The sequence below is a fragment of the Crassostrea angulata genome, unplaced genomic scaffold (assembly GCF_025612915.1).
Source record: "Crassostrea angulata isolate pt1a10 unplaced genomic scaffold, ASM2561291v2 HiC_scaffold_127, whole genome shotgun sequence".
Taxonomy (NCBI): Eukaryota; Metazoa; Mollusca; class Bivalvia; order Ostreida; family Ostreidae; genus Magallana; species Magallana angulata.
This window is the reverse complement of record NW_026441682.1, coordinates 377,604-398,917: the sequence shown is the minus strand read 5'-3', so window position 1 is coordinate 398,917 and position 21,314 is coordinate 377,604. Positions and strand designations below refer to the sequence as shown.

At 32.3% G+C, this 21,314-nt stretch overlaps 1 protein-coding gene across 1 annotated transcript in view; it reads left to right on the top strand.

The window, feature by feature from the left end:
• The window catches only part of LOC128169406 (uncharacterized), a 127,546-nt gene that overhangs the window by 49,043 nt on the left and 57,189 nt on the right, over positions 1-21,314 (top strand). The window lies entirely within an intron of this gene.

Below are 21,314 nucleotides of genomic sequence, written 5' to 3'. Positions count from 1 at the left end.
TACTTTATAAGAATCTATTATTACTTATTAGGTTAGTTACTGACTCACTACGGAAATATATTGGGTTGATCAATCTCATAGATGGCGAGGCGAAGCCGAGTCGTCTATGAGATTGATCAACCCAATATATTTCCGTAGTGAGTCAGTAACTAACCTAATAAGTGTTTTGTTTTCCTGAGGACTATCAAGCGACATATTCATTCACAAATAGCGGTGATCTACACAAAACCATGTACAAGATGTCTAACATCTCGTCCAATTAAACTCATTTAAACTCTTCAAAATTATCAATACCAACTTTCAAATACGCTTTTAAAATCTTCGCTTCACCCACATTACTTACAATGTTTTGTTGCTATTCAATTTCAATCCTCTGTGGAGATTTGAGCAAATTTAGACGCTGCCATTTTATTCTGATACAGACACAACAATGTGACGTCAATATTCAAAAGGCAACTACTCTAATTTAAAAATAATTCCAAAGGGCCACTACTCTAAATATTTTAAGGACTTACTGAACACGATTTCTGTGTTAAATAACATGAAATATCGAGATGAGTAGGTGAGGCGGCGACCAATGACGGCCATATTGCCTAATATTAATCCTCAAAGAACCCACATAGAGATATATGAGGCAATCACGTGCCATGTTTAATCCAATGAAAATGTGACATTTCAGTCCGAGGGAAAACAATAAATAATACTGCTATTGTGCCTAATTATATTACTGACCGACAACAAGAGAAACAGAGCGGGGGCAAAAATAAAGTGGTGCTTATATTGTATAAATTCATATTTGCAACAATTAAATGACAATCGGAAAGTTAACTTGCATTTGCTTTTGCGATTAAATCTGTAGGCACCACATTTTATAGTTATTAGGTCTTTCATCCTTTCAGGTGAAAGACCTTTTGTTTTTCTTATGTTTTTTATTTTTTTCTTCTCTTTTTTTCCAGGGACAGCTTTTTTGTTTTAAGAGATATTGAAGCAACTTTTTCTTTATGTTATTGGTCATTAAAAGTTATGTACCGAATGACCCTTTGCTCGATAACTTCCAGAACGTATAAAGTTATTGCCCTTGTGTACGAAAAGCTTGTTATCGCTACTCCTCTGAAACCATAAGAGATATAAACTTTGAACTTTTACCAATGTCTTCAGTACACTTAGAAGGTTCTTCAATCTATTCATACCGAAAGGATCTGAGCCCCCCTTCTAGTAGTTATATCCCCTTAAAGTATTTACATTTCTATGAAATCACTTCCAACTTTTTTATTACTTATCATAGAGACTTCGGACCACTTGGGATGGAAGCGTCTACCTTAGCCGAACAAAATGATATAAAGGTCAAAGGTCAAGGTCATTTGGAAATCTCTTAATTAATGAGTTTTTAGATCTCTTTTGTTTAGGATGGTAGAGAAAAACTTTTTCATGGATTTAGTAGGACATCTGAAGACATTTCAAAATATAACCTTTTGACCTTTACCATGTAACAATTATAGAGTTATTGCCCCTTTTGTACAAAATGCTTGTTATCGCTACTACTAATTAACCATTAGAGATAGAGACTTGAAACTTTTACTAATGTATTCAGTATACTATGACGCTTCTTCAATCTATTCATACCGACAGGGTCCAAAGTCCCTTTCTAGCAGTTATTGCACCTGAAAGTTTCGAACATTCAATAAAAAACACAAACAAACTTTTGAATCAATAATCATAGATACATCGGACCATTTGGTATTGAAGCGTCTACCTTGTCCAATGAAAATGACATAAAGGTCAAAGGTCAAGGTTAAGCAATAAAAAATTGCAAACTTAATTGTTTGACACTTTTTTATGAAGTAACGCAGAAAAAATACTTTATTCTATTTAAGCAATCTTATTTCAAACATAAAAAACAATGAGGTGGAAAGACCTCTAATTGTTCGAGAACAATTAGTCTACTAGTTGTAAACATTTTCTTTATTTATATCATTCAGTTTAAAAAAATTTCAGAGTGTATATCTAATCTTTATGAAATAGATGCAATGAAAATAGCCTGGAATAATAGACGGACTTAAAAAAAGAACTAATGGCATGGTCATGAATAATTTCTTCTCAATATGCTAATTTGAATAACTGTAAGCTACTGTACCAAAAAATGATGAAGTTAAAGTGAAAGGTTATTATTCATACTAAGAATTTAGTCTCATAATGAATTTATCAAATTTCATTTATTATTATCTATTTAAAAAAATTAACAAAATGACAGAACAAAAAATCTTACAATTTGGAATAATATCAAGCTACATCAATTGATAAACGACTGTATCTACATGTAGTATCAACCTATAAATTAAACACGTATATTTTTAATAATAATTCATTCACTACTATCTTTAATTTAGATTAAAATAACACTCATAAATATTGAACAGATAAAACAAATTAAACATATTTTTTATTATCAATTTCCCCATGCGGAACCTCATGCTATTTTCTACATAAGTGGATTATCTTTCTTGTTTTTCGACGTGATCATATATAAATGCTTTTAAATTATAAACAGTGATTAAAGTATTTATCGTGCAATAACTAGGCTATGGGTGTCATCCAGATTGTTAAGATTGTTTTTGGACCCGAATTGTCAGAGATTAAGAGGCTTTAGATGAAAAAGCTAGACCTACATGAAATTATTTTAAAGTCGGCCGCTCGAGTAAACAGATGCTGACAGGCGGATCAACAAGTTATAATCGGTAGCGAAAACACGGACTTCGCGAATATAATAATTTTTCTTTAACCGGTAATTTTAAAATTAATTTATATTCAAATCATTTCAACATCAGATTCAGTACCGCAATGTAAATTGTTCTGGAATATAAATTGTTCAATCGTGTTTCTCCTTCTAATATGCATGTACAAGTTTTTTTTTTAATGCCGATGATCAAGAGCTGTCTTTTGTTCGTATCGAACAAGCACAAAATCTAATTCGATGGTGAGTTCTGAGTAAAATATAAAAATATAAATATGTTCATTTTATTTACTATGAAAGATACTGCATTATAGGGCTTTGCTAAGACACGTGCTCATAAACAAATTAACAAAATTATAGCGCCACTGTTTTGTACTATTAGACGAGTTTTTTTTTTGACGCAACGTCATTTCTTTATGACGTTATTTCTCTGTTTTATACAAAACGTCATAAGGACCATTTTCTCATGGGCGCAATCATATATCAGTGTTTGATAAACCCCATTGTCATTTACTTGTAGTTATCAGAAAGCACAGAAAGAGGAACATTTTACAACCGAGGAGATAGGTAATTTGCATTAAAACTTGTAAAATCGACTTTTGGTCTTGGATTAAAAAAAAATAATAAAATTTAACGTCTGTTACGGTTCTGAACACGTGATCTTTAGATTTGCCTATCCATTACGCTATCCGCTCGATACTTTTAACAGGTATGCGCTCAATATTCTATAGACTGTCAACTGATTAAATGTGATGTGATACAGTACACTACACATCCACAATGTTAAGATCCAACGTGTTTACCAATAAAAAGATATAACATATTGGGGTGTACGGTGTATGGGTATGCGTTTCATGACTGGTTGACATGACATATTTTTTGGTCGAGAGATATAAGTGCTGCTTGTTTACAATATGGCCGGATACCTTTGACTAAGACATAAAGACGCATGATCAAAGTCGTGTCGCAACCAGTTTATTTCAGATGTTAGAAGGCGACCATTACTTTATTGTAAACAACGTACCATTGCACATTCTCCTTTTATTTTGAACATTATATGGTTAAAAAAATCGATTGATTGTTGTAAATTTTAGGAATATACATGAACGGAAGATAATTAAACTAGAGTTGAACACTTTGCAAGCACCGAGGACGTCTTCCGTTACAGCTTCAAGTTAAAATAGGATTATCAATCATCAGTCTAAACAAAACTACAGATATTGATATATCATATTCACACGACCTTAACTTCTGACCAATCAGGGCTTAAGACAATCATTTGGAACACTTCAAAAGTTGACAGACAAATACAATCATGCCCCCTCTAGCTATCAAAAGAACCGTTTCTTTAGATAACCCCCGATATATGGTTTTTCAAATGAAAAGAAGGAGTGAAAAATATGTTGCTTCGTTTATGAAAGAAATAGCTACAAAAGCTAACTTTACAATCCTAACGCTTACAAACTACAGCGCAAGAAAACGCCTTCAGATAATTTGTAATAAAAATGTTCCACCAACTGACTTTATGCAAAAAAGCGGACATAAAAGCAACACTAAGTTGTTTTTAAATAATAGCCAAAAAGTATATAAATTCTACAGCTGGTATTTTTTTTTTTTATAAATAATAAGAAATAACCGTCCTAGCGATATACACACCTCTAATATATGTGAAATTGATCTGCAAAACATTTACTTGCTATCTTGAAGAGTGTAGAAAGAGTTATCCGTACAATGCGGTACCCTATATGCAATATTTAGCCAAAAATGACTACGTTCAACAGCGGGTATTTTTTAAAATAATTATCAAAATCAAAATCCGAGCAATATGCACAACTCTGATGTATGTACTACTGATCTCCAAAGGAACAGTCATATCTTGAAAACTGTAGGAGGATTTATTTAATGGGTGTGCGATTGTACCCTCTGGCCCGAGAGTGATTGAGGGATATTACTATCATAGAAACCAAAGGTCTATAGGTTATAAAAACGTCGATATAACTAAATGTCGGCAGCTGATATACACAACGTTTAAAAAATGATAACTTTAATGTAAAAAAAACCCATGCCCTTATTTATATACATACACATTTAAAAGTACATATTGAAACATCATAATAATTTCTAAAAAAAAAATGCGGCGTTATTTAAAATGACAATGCATGTGTTCACAAACCTTTTGGACACCCCTTGTACATATGTAAACACGATTATATGGATTTCATCCAAACTTGAAAATAATGGGATGACTGCCTGTCTCGGGGTTTTAAAAAACATTACCTTGAAATTTATGATAAATAATCAGAAAAAAGAAATCGTGTTTTTGATTAAAGAAACAAGCACGACTCTCTAAGAATAACTCATGCTATCTGAAATCAATTGCCGATTCGTACATATAAAACATTAAATTGATACGGCATAACAGTGTACATGTAGATATTTACTTGAGTGGTTTCGGTACTTTAATTGAAACTAGCTGGTGTTGGTTTGAAGGTTTTTTGGTTTTTTTTTGGTTAATTTAATTAATGCCCGATGAAGTAAATCACAGTATGCACAATATAGTAAGCTTGGTTGTTAAAAATGTCTTAATTAATATGATATTTTTACAGACTAAATAGACACATCAACTTGTCTGTAGAAAAGGGATATGGTTTACACAGAATATTTCTGTAAGATTGTTATAATTCAGAAATCAAATTTGATTAAGTGCACTTAGTAAAAACATATTATGAATTCAAGGTACAGCGAACCTCAAAATATTTAAAATTGATCGGCATACCTGATTTGTAATACTGACAAAGCGACGAAAGCTCCATTTAATGTACTATAAAATGTAAAATCAGACATATCAAAAGGCTGAACTAAATAATTGGATGGTTTGTAAATTAAAAATAAGTTTATACAAAATAATATAAAATTAATCAACCGCATTCATCTTTGCAAGCAAATATAACCCGTCCACTTGGCAATCTAATTTGATCAATTTTATGACTCCCATTGTACCACACTATACCCCACTGTACATTTCTTCTGTTCAGCATTGTATCCCCTCTGCACACTAAAGTACAGTTATACTGACCAGCACTGTAGCCCAGTAAATGATACTGTACATGGCACTGAAAAACACTGTACCCAGCTTTTAAACTATAGATTTGAAATATCTTTTAAAATACCAATGAAATATTTCTTAAAATCTTCAATATGGTATTTTGAACGATATTTAGTTTGAATGCAATAGTTTATTGATTTTTTATTTATTGAAATTGAACCTAAGATTACTAAACGTAGTAACTTGAAAAAAGATTTAAGACTGACAGTATAGAAGATTGGTAATTTCGACATTCAAACCTTTTTATCAACTCAAAGTATATATACTATACAAGGATACTGTCTTTCTGATCTGATCTCTATGTTAAGTAAAACTTAAAAGATATTGTGTTGTCTTAACCGGTTATCTTAAGTTTCTAATTTAAGTAACCAATGAATTTTTAAATATTTTTGGTACAAAAAACCTCAATATATATCGATTTAATCAAATTGAATTTATTGTAAAGAGCTAGATTTATTCACTTAAACACTGATTTTGAAATCAACATTAGTAAGATTTCATTTTAATTAAATATATCGTTATATTGTGTATGCTATAATTCGACTCTGATTTTTTTTATCAATGCAAAAATCTTGAAAAAAGGGGGCATGGGTAATCAAGTCTTTGACATCTCTGTCGTCAACCCCATGCAGAAAACATATCTACGAGGGTCAATCAAAAATACGATGACAATGTGGCTGTCTATGTCATACTTTTTATTAGAGTCATCACTATCAGAATGATTTATGCATCAATATTTATTTTATTGATATAAGAAGGTTCATTCCATTTGATAAAAAGGTATTTTTGTTAACCGATATTAAATTCAATATGTTTTGTCACCATGGCGCACGGTAACGTTGAGAACAGGACATCAAAATTACGCGTGCACAGTTAATAGAATATACAAACTTTATATCACCCTGAGTGTTTTGTCTTCACATTTGTTCAAAAATCACAAGTTAGTCCCTCGAAGTTTTTTTTCACCGCATGTCTCCTCATTTACCTTAAGAAAATACCTGAATGTCAGATGACGGTGTTTATTTTTTGATTAAATATTTACAGATATTCTACTCTCTTTAGTACTTTTTGGTGTTCAAAATACATATACCACAACCCCCACAAAATGTGTTTGAGTGATATACAGATGTGGAAAAAAATTCTGACTTATTTTTACCAACATTTGAGCATTGAACACATTTTTTATCGGCCTTTTCCAGAGTTAGATCCATACTTTGAATACTTTTTGTTGTGCAGTGACGTCCGGCGACGTCAATGTTTTAAGTCAATTTTAAAAAGGACGATAAGTCTTTAGTTACTGATATATATTCAAAAAATCTATATATCCACTCATTATTTGGTACATAGATTAATATGACAATTTTCAATTTAAGGTCTCAATATTATTTGGTTTTAAGCCCAATTTATGGAGATATTAGTTTCAACATAACATGGTTTATTGTTGACAGAACACAAAGTTTGATCATGAATCGTTACCTCATGTTTTGCAGGATTAGATTCTAACTAATTCTTAGAAATAAAGGAATATATGATGCTTTTCAATTTTAAATTGTTTGAACAATTGCTAAATTATGTCTACTAAATTAAGTAATAATATGACGTGAAATGAAATAGCTATGGCAGAAGTCTTCGTATTCTTTAATTGACCCTCGTATTTTTGTTGATAAAAACAATTTTTGTAGACAATAGGGGAAAAAACCAATTCTATCTGGAGAATGGTTAAAAATGTGCGTTTAAACATAGATATCATTTTTATAAATCAAACCTTACAATATTTTTTTTTAACAAGTCAGCGCGGATTTCTGAATGTGCCTATTCTAACACATATGTAAATGGTTATTAGCTGTGTATATGATTAAGCGGAAAAGGGCTTCGGCAAACGATGATAAAATTAATATACGAGAAACTAAATAGGTTTACCTAATACCAAGTTTTATAACCATGTTTATTTACATGATCGTATAATCATGATCAATAATTTTAGAATGTCGTGACGTTGAGCATATTATTATTACGTCAGAACATATAATTATTACGTCAAGTTACACAACGGCAATAAATTGTGCTAGTAGTATTATTTTTTTTTAATGTTCTCAGCTATGTTAAGGAAGGTATCAGAATTCTACCACGTGTGATTTGGAACAATTTGCATAAGCCCCGCCTTTTATTCATGAGATTTTACGAGATATGGGTATTTCGGTAATTAACAAACATCTAACAAAATAATATGATCAATTATTGGGATAGATTGTTTCAAGAAAGGTGTACTGAAATTACTGAAATCAACTTTTTTTTATATATCTCGCGAAATCATGAAATTCTTAAGTCGTCTGATGACGTGTCGAGGTTGACTACGTCACATTGGCGCTTGCAGCTGTGATCAGAATAAACATGTGGACTTCAGTGATATATATGGGAATTTATCTCATTTACAACCAACCAGGGCGGGAATCGGCATATACCTAAATAAAAAATAATAATAATAAAATCAAAATAAAATAAAAAAAAGAACTAAATTCAACTAAATAAGGTAGGATTTATTATTACGTAATTTCCCTAGATTTTATTTTATATTTTTCAATACTGTAGGCCAAGGATGAAACAGAGACGAAGCGAAATTCTTCAGTTTGGTGACTCGATCAGGCAAAGTAAATGTTCTGCGTTTCGCTAATTTTGATAATAAAGAATATTGAGTCTCATTGTAGCTTTTTACTTGTCTCATACCGCGATAATATTATAGCTTGCAATTCCTCCATGTTCAAAGAAGATGTAAACAATGGAACGTCCAAACACTGTGTGTGCTAGCACTACAAAGATTACTGTGAGGATATGGATTGAATATAGACAAGCCTGTATTGTTGTTTATGTAAATCGAAATGTGTTAATTCATTTAGCCCTAACTTATGAAGATTACATGTATGAATAGAAAAAATGAAAGTGTTGTTCAAACAGAATTTCCCCACATTTTAAAGAATAAACATCTGATTATGTCTGTTGTGATGTAAATTAAACTAAAACTGCTATTACACTGTAGTATGCACAATACTTGTGAAAATTGTTCATGTTAGGTTTAACACAATAGTTTGCTAGATATGACATATCGCTCATTTTCAGGGTTATTTAAGCAGTGAATGGTCCACTGGAGACACTTTTTGGGGATGGTAATAAAAAGTAGGCACTCTATAAATATTTCTTTTACTCACTTACTTCATGTATATTTGGATTAATTTCTTTTAAATCATGTTAATATGTAATGTAACCTATCATAAAATTAATTTTTTCATTGATACCTAATGAAATTAAATTTGAAATTGATAAATATAGATCATTTCAGGCATTGATTGTCTATCAACTGCACTCCCACTTAATATATAAAAAAGAAGAAAGCAACATGTATTGTGCAAGAAGAATGGTCAATTTCCAAAAATTCCACATCATGACTGAATAATACTGAAAATCACTAGGCTTGTTAAACAGTTAGTCACAGAAGTGCAATCTTTATAGTATTTGTCAAGTTGATTATTATCATATGATAAGTTATTGATAAATATTGATTTTTCTTGCATTCTATATATATTACAGAAATATTAACTATAATTATAATTAACATGATCATTTATAAAAAGTATTTATTATTTATTTACTAGCAAAAAAGGTTCATAATTTGCCTTATAAATGCAAAATATGAATTTATTTTTCCCATTTAAACAATTTGATGACTATTGTGAACAGAAGCAACATTTTACCATCATTATAGTGAAACTCGCAGCTTTTAATTATTTTATGAATGATAATTAAAATTATTTTATGAATGATAATTAAAATTATTTTATGAATGATAATTAAAATCATGATCTTAGTCAGTGTTGTGTTTGAATTTCACGCAAGTGACGCCGAAAGTGAAATGGGCCAGATACAATGCAGTAGTGCAAGGGCATACACTTTATCAATTTTATTGAAAATGTACATGTTATACCATTATACATGTATCCCCAGCTGTACTACTATATTAAAATGATAGACTCAAATTTTTGGGCTTTAATACCTAGAAATCGGAATAGTACTGTCTTTTGGTTTATATATTTTAATCATTGGTACTTCAAGATTGCCAATTTGTTTTTATTTTTTTCTTTATTAAGCATCGCTAATTAATAATTAACGAAAATCCCTTTAAAAAATCCGGAAATCATCTGGATATTTTGGATTTAACAATCTTGCGCATGCGCATTACATTTACGCTATATCACGGAAGACCATTTAGTTTATGTTTCCAAAATATCGCATTTCCATGGATAAACTCAGAAACGATATTACAAATACGTGTAAATTTTCATTGAAAATGTGTCATATATTATGTTCATCAAAGGAAATATAATACGGGAGATAACTCTTATGCTGTGCATTTAATATAAACATGGTGTGTAAGTTCGAAGCGAGTAAAAACGACGGTAAAAAATGTTGTATATGAATTAAAATTCTAGATAAGAGGTTTTTACAGCTTCAAATGGTTTATTATGAATAATGTGAGTGTTATTTTCAATGCAGCTGCATTATTTTTATCCAAAATCGTGTCGGAGCGACTCTATAATTGTTTGCATTATTACGGGTATATGGGATGAATTTTAACTGTCGTGTTGGCCTGTCCCGAGACACAGTTAGACTATTCTAACTAATTAGAGTGTAGTAAAATTAATAGCATTATTGTAGGTTTAAAGTTTGGTTATATAAATGTTAACAATACGGTGTGTCCATGTATTTATTTCGTAAATGCCCGATATCATATGCAATGTCAACCTGTGTTCGCACGGGTCAAAGTCTAGTTACATCTAAAAGAGTTTTGAGTTGTATGAAATCGCTACGTATATGATATAAATAAGCGTTAACTGTGGAAATTCCTTGCAAATTGCTGTTCATACACTTGAATTTAATAATTGTTCTTACTTGAATATTTCAAGCTCGCAGCACTTTTCGGAATTTGTTATTTTTAGTTTACAAGTTAGAAACAGAAAAAAATCATATTTGTTCATGTCAATAAAGCCCTTGCACTTTGCATTTTTTCCGTATTATTCCTGAATCATCTATTGTTAGCAGCATCACGTGGCACGGTGTTCCCAAGAGAATAAAACTTTGCCCATTCAATAACAAATTTTTCTAATTTGTATATCGATATCACTTTGTGTAACATTTTTTTGGAACTGAATATCAAGATTATTCAAAGGCTAACATTAAATGTGATAAATATCACTATTTTTATATGGACGCCTTAATATAGCTTAGTCATTATTAGCTAACCACAATGATTACAAAATACCAACTAATAGCTGTAATATAAACACCAAATGCCATAAACATCGGTTGTTATTTTCAATACTAAGTCTTGTAGCATTACCTGTATTTATAACCCACTAAATATAATACAATCGAAAGTTTTCAATCACTAATTGAGTTAACTAAGGCTGTGACAACAACTTATGACCTGGGTGATTATAATAATATTGCATTAAGGGTTACTTTACACGAATGTAAACTCAGAATACATGGCGACTACAACTTTTCTTTCGAAGCCAATTTTTCTTTGCTCAAGTTGATAATCAAGGCTTACAACAAAGGCTGTAAAATAAAACAAGATATGGTTCTGCCAAAATTACATTTAAATTAAAAAAGAAAGAAAAGTCTCTTTAATATGATAGAAATTTTTAGTCGTTGGGATTTTATTGAGTCAGTCACGTTAGGGTAAATAAAAGTATTGTTTTGTTGGCCCTGGTTCATGGCCAATTAAAGTGTAAAGACCTTATTAATGTTTGGTTGCCAAATGCAACCAAGTTAAAACACCTTGTTGTTACGCTTTAGAAACACTGTATACATTATAAGTTTCTGAAAAATAAATACCAAACGAAAAAAAGTTCGCATAGATTGTTTTATTTTTTCAAGTCATATGTCTTTTGCGGACATTAAACTATAATAAGAACATGTTGTTTTATTTGCAAAACAAATCAAAAAGGTGCGTATTGTCCTTTTAAGATATCGATAAGGAAGGCCATAAATAAAACAAGAGACGTTTACAAGTATCCATGTGATAATTAATTTCATTAATGAAAAACGTAACGAATATTGGTCAAATTGGTCTGATGCGGCTTTACCTCGTTTAAAAAAAGGCAAAAGTGCGATGTTGTTAAATTTAATTGTAATGTTAAAAAGCAATGTAATAATATTTCATTAAAGTGACTACATGATGGTTCATATGATACATTTGTATTATTATTCGTTTTGAATTTAAAAGGCAGCAAACTGCATGTGCGTAATTTTCGTTGGAAAAATATATATTTTTGTATTTTTGTAGTGGCACAAATATAAGCTTATCCAGAGAAGTAATTCAAAGCAAACAGATTGTAATATACAGTTTTATACAACAATATTATATTTATTCATACCCAAGGAAAATGTTATTGCAAAATGTAACATCTTTTATATTTATGTTCAGTTGATTTCATGTTAATATATCAATCACTAATAGAAAGAAGCTTGTTTAAAATTGCGTGACTGAATAGATATAAATGCATGCAATAGAGTCGAGTACATTAGTTATGTTGAGCAAAACAATAATGAAACATGTTAGATATGCATATATTTTTATAATCTAAATACTTTTGTGAACATTTCACAAAGTACCAAAAGTATCAATAAAATTGAAACAATGGATCTTAACCTACAATCCAATCCACTTGGTAATTTTCTATGGTAGCCGGAAGTGACGAGTGTTCCCCAACCTTCCACCAGGCCACCCGCTGGTTTCCATTCGTTGACGTCAAAGTAAATCTCCAGTAGGCAGGGGACTTAAACCGCCTCGGAATTCTTCCACTTCCATTTTCATCGCTGATATACCCGATAGACTGTACTGCAACTTCCGAGTTTTGAATGCCTATATTGTCTGCTTCTATGATACGGTAAGAGTTGTCTTCCTCATAAACAACTAAACGAAGCGGAGATCCCCGTTGTAGAGAAGTAATCAGGTTAGCTTTAGATCCATATGTAGCAATGCCAGAGTTAGAAGTGGTAGTACCTTTGACCAGGGTCTAGACTCAACAAACCACGTGATGGATTCTTTGTCATTCGAGCTCAATCTGTTGATGATGCTTCCAATATCATACCTCACTGTTTCGACATCGCCTGTTGTTGAGGCAATTTGCCAGATCCAATTGACATTATTTGGAAAGTTATATGCAGAGGTTTTAGAAAATTGTCTCCATATGTTCGAACCCCGGACAGCGTATTACAGTAGACAGGTTTCTCAGCAGCGCATGATCTACATTAAAATGTAGGTTATTATATTTGTCCTATACATTTTATTCAGACAAGAATCATACCAGATGCGTATTTCGAACTCGAGATGTCAGTGTATTTCTTGTTGTTTTCGAGAATGGACATGATCTACTATCGGTGTCAATTTTAAGTACCGAAAAAAAAGTCGTACTCGTTTCCAGGTTTACAATTGCACAAAAGTTATAAATTCAACTATATAGAATATTCATAACAAGATTACGAAAAACAACTTCTCTGTTTTGCTATAAAAATTGGTAACTGCAGTTTAAGGACAAGTGTGAAAAAAAGGAGTTTGTTGGAGATGAATGAGGAACGTGATAGTGGTAAAATAAACAGGACGACCTTATTTGTTAGTACACCGGGGAGGTGATTAATTCATTGGGGTCGATTTAAAAAAATCAAGATTTCCAAGAACAAGTCCAATATTGAACAATTGAACAACTAAGTTAGTAAAATGTATTATGGTGATGTTAATTAGTTGGTAAAAAATGAGTTGTTGATGAACCCTACATCCGCCAATTATCTGACATCGACGTTGATAGATATTCATGTGTACCCCCTGTATATAGAGCCTACCCCCCCCCCCCCCAAAAAAAAAATGAAATAAAAACACCAATGTTGACGGTAGCACTTTACGATTTTAATGATCTTTAGGTTGGTAAACAAAAAGAAAGACTTACAAGAATATTGACAATGAATTGGCGTCGATAATAAAAAAAAAAGTCTTACACATGTGATGATGACTACTGCAATGTACTGTTTAAAAGTAGTGAAAGGTATGAACGTTCTACAGCATTGATTTAAAGTAGTGGTGCATTTATTAATATGGATTATTCTTAATCAAGAAACATGAAATTATGTTGCCAAGTTTTAAATTATTTATCAAAAGAAAAAGAAATTAATAATGGATACCAAGGTCAGCCAATCAATAATTTAATTGATTACTTTGGGTACAGATGCTTCAGTCCTCCTAGGGCACACCCACAAGCTATTTATTGTATTGCGCAAAGAACATTTTAAACCTGATTCAGGTATGTAGTACTACTATCTGAGTCCACCACTCTCTCCTTTTCAGATAGTCTCTATATGGAAATCCTGTTGGTAAGTCTGAAGTAAATTCAGGTTGAAAGTAGTTTATGTAATAAAAGTACATGTACATTTTCCGAGCAGGGGCAATCTTTGGAGCTTAAAGAAGACCATGGAACCTCAAAACTACTTGAAAGCTTATCCATCAGAACGTGATAAAACGTGAATACTGTGTGAACAGAATATTGGAAGAGAACACGTGGGTTTTTAAAATATTTAAATATTTCCTTTATAAGCTACGTGAAGCCTTATAACAGTTTTACATATATGTAATAGGATTCCAATCTTGAGATGGCCAAAAACTGTATAGACTCTAAAAAGATGTAATGATGTAGTAGTTACCGTTGGAGAGGGATATTGAACTGATGATCAATTGTAATTTTTAGTTACATGATGTAAACCTTTTTGTAACGCAAACATTTAAATTAATTCCTTTCAATACTGACGTATCGGGCTCGATTTACGCAACTCATCTAATCCCTACACTGTTATATTGACTTATCAAATCGGCTCGTTTAATTAGGGAATTTAGTGGCATGCATTGTATTAAAATATACCCTCATACGTACCTTACAAACCATACTATATCAACTACAAGTGTTGCGTTGCCTGTAGAGTTATGTTCGCCAACATACCAGCGGGATACATGTGCGTGACCAGTACTACATACGATTAAAAAAATCCAGTAAAGATCGCCACTAAATTCGTCGTATGCAGACCGACCAAGTAGAAAAATTGTTTGAACACAAACGTTTTCGTTTTCAGTCAAAGTGGCTGACTGTATCGATGTTTGAAAAATAGAATTGTTTAATGAAATTCTGATCTCATCTCCGGCGGTTAGACGATCAACAAGATCTCGTTTACTTCCGTTTATTTCTGTCCCACCAGTTTTAACGATAGCTGTCCATTCTCCACTACATCCTATAACAAAACCAACGTACTGAAGTACTGATTGACGTTGATTTTATCGATTATTATTTGGGCCCCGCAAGGATTTGCGGGTGCCCTATAGTAATCACTCTGTCCGTCCGTCCTTCTGTCTGTCCGTCTGTCACTCTTCCGTCCACAAATTTTCTGTTTTTGACTAATAACTTTTTTTATGGTTGCCCAATCAAGTTCAAATTTGGTATGGTACATATTTTGATGCTAAGTTTGGTTCTCTATGTCTTCTGGTTTGGAGCTGGGGTGGTGGGGAAGATTCCTTAACTATGCATAAGAATGAATGGGCAACGAGAGATAACTGCTGAGAATGTTACCATCCCTGTATACTTGGAAGGCTGTGCAATATTTGTCCTTTGGGATTAATTAACCTTCCACAGGAAGAAAATCCTAAGCTTTATCGTTATCTGTCACATTGAGATTAATTACTGCACTGCCTGTGTCTGCAAATGAACTTTGTTTTGAAGTTAAGGTCAATTTTGAATGATGTGTAGTATTGTGTACATTCTTTGAAATATGGATTTAAAATATAATATTCATACTTTATTTTGGTTAAAATAACGTATACAATGATTTATGATAATTTTATTGAATTCTAAAATCAAGATATATACATGTATTAAGATATTGATTTTAACAGGTTATCAGATAATAACCCCATTCTGTCATTTCTGAAAGAAAAAAAAATCTTATTGTAAATTTAGAAGAAAAGGACGAGAGAGCAGAGCAATTAATGCCCTGGGATTAATTATCTTGCCTGCTACAGAAAATTTAGAGGCTTATCTTTATCTGTCATATGAAGATTAATTAACACCTTTGTCTGCTGATGTTTGTTTTGAAGTTGAGGTCAACCCTGGGTGATACAATGTATTTGCATTCACTGAAGGCTTGCATTTCATAAAACACCTGTTTAAATCTTTTTTAAATACACATTTAATTTAGTTTTTTTTTATATAAGACATGAGGTTATCCCTGTTTTATGCAGATACAAGGTTACTATTTAGATTTTTGGACATTCAGGAATTATCTTGAAAGTTTAAAAATACAGTTGTTACTTATACTTTTCACCTTTTTTTACCACCTTATATGTATTGCAGTTCTTTACATCTTATGCCGGGCATATATTTTCCATCTTTGCTAATATAAAGAGGATGGAATTCAAAGTTTTTTTCACTTCTCTATATTAATTGTCATAGCGGGGCCCTTCCTCACTGGTCAGTTTTCTAGTTTATTTTAAAACGAACGATATGTTATTTTGCTTGGTTCATCAATGGATTAATTTTTTCATTGACAGTAAACGTCATTCTTAAAGTAAACTTTTTTTCTGATGCAAATTGCATTTGCAACTGATTGTAAATTCACGAATAAGATTCACTTTTATTTTCACTATGACTCTTTTTTTAGGATGAGCAAAAATATATTATGCAAGCTTTACAACTAGATATGACTATGTTACACTTATCTTGTTTCGGCTGTGATTTTAGTACGAATAATAAGTATTGATGTATATATATATTTATTTAGTTCTAATTTTCATAATCATTTCTTATATTATTTTTGAAACTGCATATTATGGTTTTATTATACTTTGATAATAAAAAAAAATAGTTATGTGCATGCCTATCTTCTTCATTTTCATTAACTTCTTTTTTAGTGTATGTTGCGATCGTTGATGACAAGGATAAAAACATCTAAATTGGACATTAAAACATATGAAAAAAAATATAAAAAGAAAATTCTTGGGTTTTTTTGTGAGTAAAATGTTTGATTTTTTTTTATTTTTTTTATTTTTTACATCAAATTTCTTAAAGCTTACTTATGAATCGTACAGAAAGCCGAAATAAACTAGTCGACTAATTGTTTTCAAAACTAGAGGTTTTTCCATCTTTTTATATTCACGGTGAGGTTCATTATATATCTGATAACCTGTTAGCTTTAAATTTCTCAATAGTATACGTTTGTTCAGGAAGGTATGGCTTTTACCTCTAAATTATGTTATGTGAATAATCAGATAAGAAAACAATGATGTAAGCTATTTTGGAAAACATTTGCACTTTGTTATTTTACTTTACAACATATTTTATCAAATATTATAGCTGTATTTTGCACTATTGAAACAGTTGCGTATAAAAAAGTAACCATAATTCTAAAATAGGTTAAAGTACAGATTGAGAAAACCACGAAGGCTTAATGACATTTTAAAAAGATTTTGTTATATTTTCAAGTCATTCTTTTAACAATTCCGTGTTGTTTATTGTAAACGTCTTTGGAATAATCGGTTTTTTTTAAATAACAAGCATTTCCTACTCAAACGGCAATAACTGTGCAAGTTCTGGAAGTTTTAAAACACAGAGCTATATTTGTACCATGACTTTAAATGACCGATTACATAAAGTTTAAATTGTTTGATAAACCCTCATACCACACAATATAGTCACCTTGAGAAAAAAGAAAAAAAGAATAATCAAAAACATAAAGAAAACAAGAGGTATTTAGACAATTACACAGTTTAGTGTTCAAATACCGAGCAAGTCGTAGGCGTGTATTCGATACGAATTTCGTAAAATAAAAGATTAATATCTAGTCTTATAAATTAAGACATTTTGCTACTACAAACTACAAAATGTCTGCACCAGAATATCTGCTTCCACATTTGGTATTTCAAGACATGCGAGATGATTTCCGTAAAGTATAATATTTATTGAAATTAAACTGATGAGTTATTATTGTGAAATTAATGAAAAGCATACTTTCATTTTCCATAAACAAGCCCGAAATAGTAGAAATGAAAATAGGGTTGTGGACACGGTTTGGCGGATCCAAGTCAGATGTACACTGGATGAAAAATCCAAGTTTCACCAAAACTGAAACTATTTGGAAACCTTGCTGAAACTTGAAGTTGAAGTTTCATGTAAAGTTTCCGCAATGCGGAAACCATTATATCGATTCAGCAAGTATCCGTTAGGTTTCAGTCAGCAGAAACTTTAGTCTAAGATTCCTGATGGTTTCCTCAATGCGGAAACTAAATTTGAATCGTGTGAAAAGTTGTGTAAATAATAATGGAAATATCAATCAGTTTCAGAACATTTCCGATAGGTTTCAGTGTGCTGAAACTTTATGTTAAGATTCCAAATGGTTTACGCATTGCTGAAACTATTACTAAAATTGATGTGAGTTTAATAGTGATATCATTTATTTTTAGGTTTAAGTTTAATTCTAGCCTAATGATAATGAATCCGTACATACAAAAATGTATACTAATTGTTGGACCATGATTAATCACCTAATTTTCTACGGACTTTTCCGGGGGTTTTCCCCCGATTACGACAAAGAGCACACCGCGGATGTGACCGGTCAGAGAATGCTTACTCCTCCTAGGCACCTGATACTTCCTCTATCTTTTTTGGACGTCCGTGTTGCTCTGCTTTGAAATTGTTTTTCGGTTTGAGATGGTTGACAGTTTGTTATTGTAATTTATTCATCTATTGAAATACTAGCTTTTTGCAAGCTCAGTTCAAAAATATATTACCCTGATTGCCATCAGCATTGAACTTTACAAACCAAAATTTAAGGAAGTATTTTCTAGTGGTGCTGTCTGTTTGATATTTCAGACAAGGGAGTCTCGGTAGATGCAATCTGAGTTAAGATGTCAGACCAGGGCGTCTCTAGGTGTATTGTCTGAATTGAGATTTAACCCGAGGTGTTTCTTGTTGTGATGTCTAGGTTGAGATTTCGGACAATAGAGTCTCTTATGGCGCCATCTAAGTTGAGTTTTCAGATGAGGGAATCAGGGGGGGAATACAGGAATTGTAGTTAGGGGGGGGGGCGTGGATAAAATTATTGAGGCAGGGGGTCTAGGGGCCGCCTTGAGGCCCCCCGTGGGTCCAGGGCAAAGCCCTGGTGGGGGCCCAGTGGGCGAAACCCGGAAGCTCCTGGTTTTTCGTGTATTTTGAAGGTAAAACCAGGCTCAAAATAGTGGTATTTTTTCAGTTATGTACACTTTACACAAAAGTATATAACAATTTGACACATATTGTTACTTATACCTAATACATGTATTGGATTAAAAACAAAATATTTCAGGCATTTATGAACTCCCAAAATTAAATTGGTTATCGAAGTTACAACATTCTAATGACGTTACGGTATCAGACCCCCTATTAGCTGTTAGGAATATCTGATGTATAAAATCTTCAATATTCTTATATTAAAATAGTCTATTTACCTAGAAAAAAATTCAAAAAATATACAGTTATTCAGAAATGTCTGCTTGCATCGCAATATGGAAATGACAGCGCAGTCTACACTTGAAACAAAACTGCTGGGATTTCCAGTCGATTCTTGGTCGAAGCCCCAAGTTCAGGGCCCTGTGGAATTTGATGCAGCCACCATAATAAAATGACCAACACTGCTTGTTTTAAACACAGTTTAATTGGTTTGTTATCAGAACCTGTCAACATGCATTAGGATTAGATGTTTAAATATGTTTATAGAGCAGCAGAATTACAGTCAGCACAGCACAGCTAGTGTATCAATGAGGTGTAATATTGAGTAAGGCATAATTATAAATAAAGTGAAACACAAAATGCTAACTTTTCTATGTAAAATTTATCAAATCATCTACAGTCATGCATACTTTGAAAATTTTAGGGGGAGGGGGGGGGGGAGGGGGCGTGCGCCCTCCACGCCCCCCCCCCCCTTAAATCCGCCAGTGGGAATCTCGTGTGGGGCTGTCTGAGTTAATATTTCACACGAAAGAATGTCTTGCGGGGCTGTCTGAGTTGTGAAATCGGATGAGGTTGTTACTTGTGTTGCTTTTTCCTGTCTGGTTGTCAGTTCTTGTGTATCCTGCAAAGTTGCTTCAAGCGAGTTGTCTTTTGGTATGGCGCTTTCTGTTGAAATATTAATGTTTGCTGCTGCGTGAGCTGTTAAAAGTTGGTTTGTAATGGCTGACTGATAAGGATTGCTGCTTAGTTTTTTTTCTCTAGGCATGTGCTTCCATAATTGACTGAGGAATCTGTCTTGAGACATTGTACTGGTGACACTTTTTGCTTAGGTATATTCAATATTTGGACTGTTAGTTCGTCATTGGCACACATTCCCTGTATCGTCAACTCTAGTCGCCGTTTTGTTGAGTACAAAGTTGAATTTAGTTTAAAGATCCGATGTTACTTGGCAGCTTTGATAATCCTCAAAACTTGGAAAGAATGTAACAGCATTGTTTTGATGTATATATTTTAGAGTATATAATAAAAAAAAGTTTTATGATTTTATAATGCCTTTTCGTAAAATTTGATTCCGAAAAGTGTTACAGTGGCCTCTGCACCTTGACAAAAATATCGTTATTGTTGCCTAACCCCGCTTGGAAGATACCCCCCGAGAAATACCGTTTGTCCAGGGTTTGACGAATCGGTCATGAAAACAATTAAAAAAGTCCTTAAAAGGTCAACACGGAAACTATTGTCATAAGACTTCGGACAACAGAACCAAGATCACTAAGTGAGCATGTAAACATGGAAAAACAAGATCCGCAAAAACGCCGTTTTATTGAAATGCACTGTTCACAAAAAAGTATATCGGGGAACTGCGATATTTTAAAAATTAAATTTGTAATTTCTGCTATTAGCGCCATTGGGAAGACCTTCCCCCGCCCCATCCTAGACAGTGTGACAACGAAGTTATCGACTGCACATGTATCAAAGCGTTATGTTAACTTGGATCTGTTGTCAAAATACATAAATCTTTTTACTTGCAGTAGCTAGGGAAATATTTGAGTTCAAATATCGCTCCTTACTTCCAAAACATGGGGAACACATTCTGTTCGATTGATCAGTTTATTAAGGGCTGAAACATTTTTAAAACAAATTGATTTTGTAAACTTAAATAAAAGTATTATTTCACATCTTTAAATTTCCTTTGCTTAAGGGTGCTTTGTGCCAAGCTTGGCTGGAATTGACCCAGTAGTTGTAAGATGCTGAAAATGTAAAAAGTCTACGGACAGACCGACGGATATACTGACGACACAAAATGTGATCGGAAAAACTCACTTGAGCTTTCATCTTTCATGAGCTAAAAAGCAGAAGATTGCCAGAGATTTACAATTATACATTTATATTTTAAAAGATGAAATAA